Raw genomic sequence first — 8,453 nt, 5'->3', positions numbered from 1 at the left:
CGGTCTCGATGTCTTTCACCGTCGCGGTCTCGATGCGTCGCGGGTAGAAGCCCGGGTCAGAAAAAGCGGACCGTTAATTCAAAGTCAATTTTATTTGTCACATGCACCCGAATGTGGCCCTCTCCCTGACATCATTGGAAGCTGGTGGCCACCCACCCCCACTTTGCGACGTCACTCGAAGCGGGTTGAAGGAGGTTTGCCATTTGAAAACTTGGTTTTTGGCCAAAGATCATAGAGCGGATCTTTGGTTTTGACTATTTTTAAAACGCTGTAACTTGTGAAATATAGCCTGAAATGTGAAATTAAGCAGTTTATTTTGTGGAGGGGGTTAATGTGATTAATAATCTGTGAAAATGTCTGCGCTAGCGCGTGTCGTTTTGAAAAAGGTAGAAAGACGCTTACACACACACACGCATAGATGCACACACCCATACATACAAGATGAGACTTTTATACGTATAGAGATGTTGATCTTTAAAACTTGCTTTTGGGATCCTAGCCTACAATCTGGAACAGTTGAATATAGGACATGACCTGAAGGTACAATGACTCGAGCTTTATATTTGAAAGGCCAGCGTGTTCTTCATTGTTAATGTTGATGACAGATATGACCTACTTCCAGAATTCTGTTAATTCCACCTTCCCAGTATGTCTCTCCATAAGAAAAAGGTGTCCTCTATTTAGTTCCTACATGAGACAATCATAGGGAAACTTTTCTGCAGTGTGATAGGTATAAACAAATGACCTTTAACAGCAGGACCTGCAATTCCTGACTACCTGACTCTGTTTATTGATCTTCCTCTTGGGGGTTTCCCATCCCAACCAACCTTTGGCTAGCGCACTTAAAAGTGGAAGTCTACTTGATTATAAAATTAAAACATGGCTTGATTATGGCCTATCGGAACCCAAACTAACTTGAACTCGATTACTTATCTTTTTACATACCGTACTCAACCTTCAAGCATTTTACAGAAAAGTAGATATAAGGACTATAGTATATTATCTTTATTTTATATTCTTGGTGTTTGTAGAATAGAATAGAATAGAATAGTTTCTTTATTGTCATTGTAACATGAACCATGTACAACGAAATTTAAAAATGTCAGCCAGTCAGTGCACCATTCAAACATTTCTAAAAGCTAACGATACATACAAGGTAAAATATTAAAAGATAAACAACTAAAATAAATATCACGAAAATAGCACGCATAAACACCCAACTCTCCATCCTTCTGTCGTTTCACAGTGTACCACATATAAATTGAGGGGGAAGGTCGTTTGGGTTCTCCCCTCAAAGCTAGCTACATTAAGTAAATCTGTTATAGCAGTGGGGTAAACCTTTGTAACTTTGTTAGTCTGTCGTCCTTGTCCTTGTAGATCTGTAAACCGTCTGCCTGACGGAAAGTAAACAGTTCAAATAAGGGAGTGTCCGGGGTGGGAAATGTCCTTTATGATACTCTGGGATTTTTTGATGCAGCGGGAACTGTGTAAGTCCTCCAAGGTAAGGAGAGGGCAGCCGACAATCCTCTGGGCGTTGTCAATGGCCCTCTGGAGCGCTTTCCTCTGAGCCGCTGTGCAGCTGGTGTACCAGACGCATACACAGTATGTTAGTATGCTCTCAATGGAGCACCGATAAAAGGACAGCAGCAGTCTCTGAGTGATGTTATTCTTGTAATACTTGAGATACTTAAATATTATTCTTTGTCTATTATCCTTTGTATTAGCTTTGCTCTGCATGTTTGGATTAGCTTGTTTATGTTGAGATAAGACATATGTGCAAGATAGTTGTGCTCGCCTTTGTGTGTTTTTGTTTATATAAATTGAGGGGGAAGGTGTTTGGGTTCTCCCCTCAAAGCTAGCTCACCACTTAATGTAAATCTGTTGTGACAGTTATATGACCTTTGTAACTTTGTAACACCATTAGCCAAGATGACTAAGAGCGATAAAGGAGGCCTAAGATAGGAAAGTAAACATTGGATGAGAGAAATAAGGGACCCAAGAAAGGGGAGTCATGTGATTTAAAAATAGGAATTACGGAATGGAAAATAACTGGGAAGGGGGAAAAAAATAAATGCAAGTGATTGGGTATGGAAATCCATCAGGGGTGAGACATACAGAGTCATAAATACCATAAAAAGAGGCAACTCTTTGTTTGAAAGTGAACTCTCAGTAATTTGCTCTTTGAGTGTTTCAGCCTTGATTTGCAAATATTTGAACTTCTTGAAGAATTCTCTGCGTCGCCTGAGTTAATTTTGAGTATCAGCAACCACAACAAAATTGGCGCAGCAAGCAGGGTTGGAAAGAGGCTCATTCAATAAAGACAACCAGCCAAGGGCGCTTCCCAGTGCCCTCAGGGGCTCCCGGGGACAACAGGACAAAGGGGGCCACCCGCAAAATAGATAGGCGGTTCTCCGCTTCATTTGGGCTAATAACCTGTTGTAAATGGGCAGCCACTGGGGACACAGAAGCGTCTAGGCGGTCAGAGGGCCTCTCCGACCCAAAGAATCTGTCACTAAATTATTCTAAGAGGAGACCAGGAGGATTACTCAAGAACACTGCGCAGTAAGTAGAAAATAATTAATCTGAGAAAGTAGATTTTGTGTGATAAGAATTAGACCTTGTGGATACCGCCCTTAGAGGAGAAAGGGGTCTAAACGGACAAGGCATTCTGTGGCTACCACACATAGAAGAATAAGGGGTCTGAACCGGCAGGATAAGAATAAGAAGCGCCCGTCTGAAGAAGGGTTTCGGCCCGAAACGTTGCCTATTTCCTTCGCTCCATAGATGCTGCTGCACCCGCTGAGTTTCTCCAGCTTTTTTGTGTAACCTTCGATTCTCCAGCATCTGCAGTTCCCTCTTAAACACTAAGAATAAGACCTTGTGGCTACCGCCCTTAGAAGAGAAAGGGGTCTGAATGGACAAAGCATTCTGTGGCTAGAGCCCTTAGAAGAATAAGGGGTCTGTACAGACAGAACATGTAAAGTCAGGGACAATAGGGACTAATAGGGTAACATAAAATTGCAAAATGTTAAGGGCCAAGGCAGAGAAAGAAAGCGCTGATAAGAAGAGTTCAGAAAACAAGCAAATAGTAGTTAAAAACAAACCCAGTACTGGTAATCTTTCTGGAGACCCCTTGTCTGACATGGCAACCCTGTTTATAGAAGAGGAGGGGAACGAAGGAACAAATTGGGTGGGAAATGAGGAACAAAAGTAGAGAATAGTGAGACCACACCCCCCCCCCCCCCCCCCCCATATAAGATCCTGTAGGGGTAGAGGGGAAGGCTTTAGCACCCCTACAGGGAAGGGCACTCCCAGACGAAAATGATACTATTAGCGACTTGGAGACTGAAAAGGCAGATGAGAAAGAAGGGAAAGGGCTGAGGCAGAAGAGGAAGAAGAAGCAGTATTGAATTCAGCAGCGAGAGAGTTAAACAACATAGAGCACCAGAGAGAAAAAACAGAAGACAAAATAAAGAAGGAAAAAGAGCATGAGAATCGAGGCTGCTCAAGATATTTAAATCTCAGCCAACTGCCTGTACTTTTGTTTAAAACAAACTTTCCTTCAAAATTTAATTAACTTTTGGCACAGAGCAGCGAGCTCGCTTCTGCAGAAGAGAAACAAAGAGGAGAACGTGTGCCTTTGTTTGTGGAGATTGATGGGTGTGGGGTGTCGCAAGACTTTGAATGACGGAATCTGACGGAGTCTGACGGAGCCAGCTATAAGCTCTGCCCTTTGCTTTCCATGTGTTTTAATAGTTGTCTGGTTCATGGTGTCCTGCCAAATGCTATTATGTCTGTAATGTTAGTGCTTGTGCTTAAAGACAAGGCTGATAAGCTCAACAGTATTGACAATTATCGACCTATTGCATTAGCCAGTATCTTGTCTAAAGTACTGGAGAGAATACTGCTAACAAAACTAGAAATGTATGTCCTTACTACTGACAATCAGTTTGGGTTCAAAAGAAAACATGGAACTGACCATTGTATCTATGCTCTTAAAGAGATTGTGTTCAGGTACACATGCCTGAATTCATCTGTATTCCTATGTTTTATTGATGCGTCCAAGGCATTTGATAGAATTAATCATGAACAATTGTTTGTAAAATTGCTAGATAGAGGTGCTCCTAAATTTTTAGTGAGAATTTTAGTGTTTTGGTATGCCCATCAAACGTTTCAGGTTAAATGGGATAATGTTGTATCTGCTCCATTCTGTGTTAGTAACGGAGTGCGGCAAGGAGGAATTTTGTCTCCTATTTTATTTAATGTTTATATGGATAAATGATCAAATCAGTTAAATAGGTTAAAAACTGGCTGTCTTGTGGGCAACACTATTGTTAATCATCTTATGTATGCAGACGACCTGGTCCTGCTCTGTCCATATAGTGCTGGGCTGCAGCAGATGCTGAAGGTGTGCTCTCAGTATGGCCTTGATTATGACATAAAGTATAACGCTAAGAAAATCTGCATAATGATAGTTAGAAGCGCTGAGGACAGGAAATCAACTTTTCCGACCTTTTATTTGTCAGACAGTCCTCTTGCTGTGTGTGAGGAAATTAAATACCTAGGTCATGTCATATCCGATGACTGGACGGATGACAAAGACCTCTACCAACAGCGCTGTAAAATTTATTTTCAAGCTAACACTCTTATAAGGAAGTTTTCTATGTGCTCTGACTCTGTGAAGTGTTCCTTGTTCAGAACCTATATCACACCATTATATACTGCTCAATTGTGGTCTAACTATAAGAAAAAGAGTATGCAGAGGCTCAAGGTAGCATACAATGATGCAATGAGGTTGCTGCTGCGTGTCCCTAGGTGGCATAGTGCCAGTCAATTGTTTGTGTCCACTAGAGTGCCAACCTGTGAGGCACTCTTAAGACAGCTGATGTTTCGTTTTATGTGTCGCCTGGACAAGTCAGAGAACCACATAATTGAAGCCCTAGTCAGCCCTCTGAAAAGCTGCTATAGATTCACTTCTAGGCTAAGATGGCATTGGTGCAATAGCTTGTATATCTTATAGGCTAATATGCAATTTTTTTTAATGTATTTTTTTGTATCTTCTTATACTGTATGATGTGTTATATGGACCTGTGTCTGAAATAAAAGCTTTATATAATCACGATCTGGATCAATGTCCAATCACAGAGCCCGGGATCCTGACTGACAGGGAATTGGACCATCCCACAGTGAATTATGCCCGCCCATTCCAAGTAGATTTCTCCTTTTCAACTTAACTCTCATTTCAACAAGAAGACTTTCACAACTTAAAGACAACGATACCCACATTGCAGGCCTCAGTCCTCCCAGTGCAATGCCTATATGAGTGGCCCGACAAAGCAGTCTCCCAGGGGAATGCCTGAGCTAATAGTACTGCCCATACGGCAGCTTGTAAATTCTTTATACTGGTCCCCACAGAACTAACGATTCTAGTAAACAGAACGGTTTTGTCAGAGAGGTTTTAGAAATTACAATGGGACGCCTTTGAATATGGAAAAATAATTATGAAAACGAGAGGGCTGCGCCGTGACGCTTTGACGGGCCTCTGGCAGCACTGCTTTTGGATAACATTTGTGTATGTGGGAAAGGGAATGTGTAATGTGTGGAATGTAGCTTACAATTTGAAGCTATGAGCAGTGTCTAAGAGGGTGAGAAAGGGTCGAGAGGGATATAAGAATGTCTTAATGTGTGTTTTGGATCGCGACTGTTCTTCAGTATGTGTTGAATTTATGAATAATGTATGAACGTATTAGGGTGCATCAAAGTATTAAGAGAAGCATGATTTCTTTGAAAGTGAGAATGAGAAGACTGTTACTTGTTTGTGAAACCGGTTTTGGATGAATGCTGATTTAATCCTACAGTGATGAAATAGGATATCATTGAATGAGCTTGCTCTTTTATGTGATAAATCTTTGCAGAGCCTCATGTGTGTCTCCTTAGGAAACTGCAATTGTATGAGGGCGGAGCATACACAGCTATCTTCTACTTTGTTCTTTGCAAATGTGTTAGTAATCTATGAAAATTAACTGTTCGTTCTTTATTTTCTCTTAACTTTAAACAGAGGAGAGATGGAAAAAACGTAGGTTGCTTTGGCTTATTGATGTTTTAAGTTTGTTTTCTTTCTATTCCTTATCTTTTAAATTGAGTTCAAAAGGAGACTTGAATGCCACTGGCCATGTGTTAGATGAGATTGGATAAGCTAATATATCAAAAAAAAGTGTTAATTTGGGAAATTGTTATTAATATATATTTATACTTGGAATTTGAAATTATGAATATTGGGAAGATGGATTGGAGCAATTGAAAATAATTTTATTGCTATTGCATTGCTAGCTGGAACACGACCAGATTTTATGGCTTTTTCAGACAAGCTTTCTGGTTGAGAAAGGTCAATCAGATAAGAAAGGCCCAAAAGGGAAACTAACTGACAACGGGATAGCCATGATCTGGCATAGAACAACAACATGGGACATCACCTAATGCTCCTGATATTCTGCCTGTATGACCATTTTTGTATAAAATACCCCAGAATTTTTAATAATTAAAGTGGTATTTTGAGGAACCAGAAGTATCACTGGATTCTTCTGGATTGTAACATCTCCGACCACTCCCGTTTGACGGAAAAAGTGAAAGCTTCTATGGTTTACTTTAATTTGTTGTATTTTGTGTGTTTTTTAAGATGCAAACATTATCATTTAGTAAGTCAGCTGGGATTTCACTGGGACCATCAACCAACGACTGAGTAAGTGGCTGCAGGTTCAGATTAGATTAGATTAGATTTGTTTATTGTCATTCGGACCTTTCGGTCTGAATGAAAGTTCGTTTCCCTGCAGTCATACATATAATAAAAAAATGACAAAAACACACAATCAACACAAATTTAACATCCACCACAGTGAGTTCACCAAACACCTCCTCACTGTGGTGGAAGGCAAAATCTTAAAGTCTCTGTCTCTTCCCTCTTTTCTCTTTGTTCTCCCTCTGCGCCGAGGCGACGGTTCAAACTGCGCGGGTGGTCACTGCCGCCGCCACAGCTCCGAGGCAGAGTCGGGTCTCCGCCGCCGCCGCCACAGCTCCGAGGCCGAGTCGGGTCTCCGGGATCAGATGGGGAGAGAAAAGTGCACTAGTCAGACCCTTTGAGACTGACCCCCCGAAGAAGCTCCCGGGAACACTGAGGTCCTTCGTAGTAGGTTGATCTGGTTCCCTGCTGAAATTATTATAACTAGACAGTGTATTGGATAGGGTAGTAACTACAGGAACGAGACGGAATAAGTGTAAGGACAATGACTGGACTGATTGATAAAGTGCACTAAACAAGATAATACAATAAGTAAGGTAACTGCAGTTAAACTACTAAGTAAAACGTACCCTGTGTCTAAAGAGGACATTATAAAGCACTCTGAGAAATGAGGAAAAAGAACAGAAATATTGTGATGAAGTGGCCCAAGGAAGGCACTTTCGATATAAACATGTGTGATGAGATGGAAGTGTTAATTAATTATAGGTCCAAAGATAAGTTGGAAACGCGAAAATAGAAGAGAGAAAAGGAGTTAGACGTACTTAAGCTGTTTAGAGCGGAAGGAGAGCGGTTGAGGAAAATATACCAGGTGGTAAATATGACAAAGGAAAAGGGTGAGAGAACTGAAATGCAGCAAGAAAGCCAGGAACTGCAAGGGAAAAGTCTATCTTATATCTAAGCTTGAGAGACCCTGGGCTATCCCTCCCTATCTGGGTCTGGACGGTACAAAGCAGTGTCCCTTAGTAAAGGGAATAGTGGAAATAGAACGAGAGGTTGTAAGTTGGGATGAAGAGATGGAAATAAGGGAATTAGAAGTGGACATCAGGAGGCTGCAGGACCTGAGGAACCAGAGGGATTTTGAGGCCTCCTATTCAGCAGAAGGGGGGGATCGAGGAAAGTGATAGACAGGACTGGAAACACTGATCGACAAGTGGTCACTGAAAGGAGGGCAAGGCAGTGAGGAGTAAACAGAATCGGGAAGCGATAGGGGGGATGCAAGGGAAATAAGGGAAGAGGATTTAGTGGAAGATTTTAAAAGAAAGGTGAAAGAATCGCAAAAGAAAGCTAGAACATCGGAGAAGCAAGAAAAAGAGATTAGAATGAGAAAGAAGGCACTCTAAGAAGAATTGGAATGGGAAGACATACAGGCAGACGAAGAGGAACAGGAACGGAGGGTATGATTGCCGTTATGATCCCGATAACAAGAACACAGTATATCCCTTGGGGGTACACAAAAATGCTGGAGAAACTCAGCGGGTGCAGCAGCATCTATGGAGCGAAGGAAATAGGCGACGTTTCGGGCTGAAACCCTTCTTCAGACTGATAGGGGGTGGGGGGGAGAAGGAAGGAAAAAGGGAGGAGGAGGAGGAGCACGAGGGCGGGGGATGGGAGGAGACAGCTCGAGGGTTAAGGAAGGGGAGGAGACCGCAAGGGCTAG

The 8,453-nt window shown here is 41.8% G+C and overlaps 1 long non-coding RNA gene across 1 annotated transcript in view; it reads left to right on the top strand.

The window, feature by feature from the left end:
- The first annotated feature begins 2,547 nt into the window (after nt 1-2,547).
- The window catches only part of LOC129699512 (uncharacterized), a 30,074-nt gene continuing 24,168 nt past the window's right edge, over nt 2,548-8,453 (top strand). The window contains exon 1 of the long non-coding RNA XR_008723864.1: nt 2,548-2,562. This is a non-coding gene — a long non-coding RNA (uncharacterized LOC129699512). The remainder of the gene's footprint in view (nt 2,563-8,453) is intronic.

Source organism: Leucoraja erinacea, chromosome 1 (genome assembly GCF_028641065.1).
Source record: "Leucoraja erinacea ecotype New England chromosome 1, Leri_hhj_1, whole genome shotgun sequence".
In the NCBI taxonomy this organism is placed as follows: domain Eukaryota; kingdom Metazoa; phylum Chordata; class Chondrichthyes; order Rajiformes; family Rajidae; genus Leucoraja; species Leucoraja erinaceus.
This window is presented reverse-complemented; position numbering and strand designations above follow the sequence as displayed.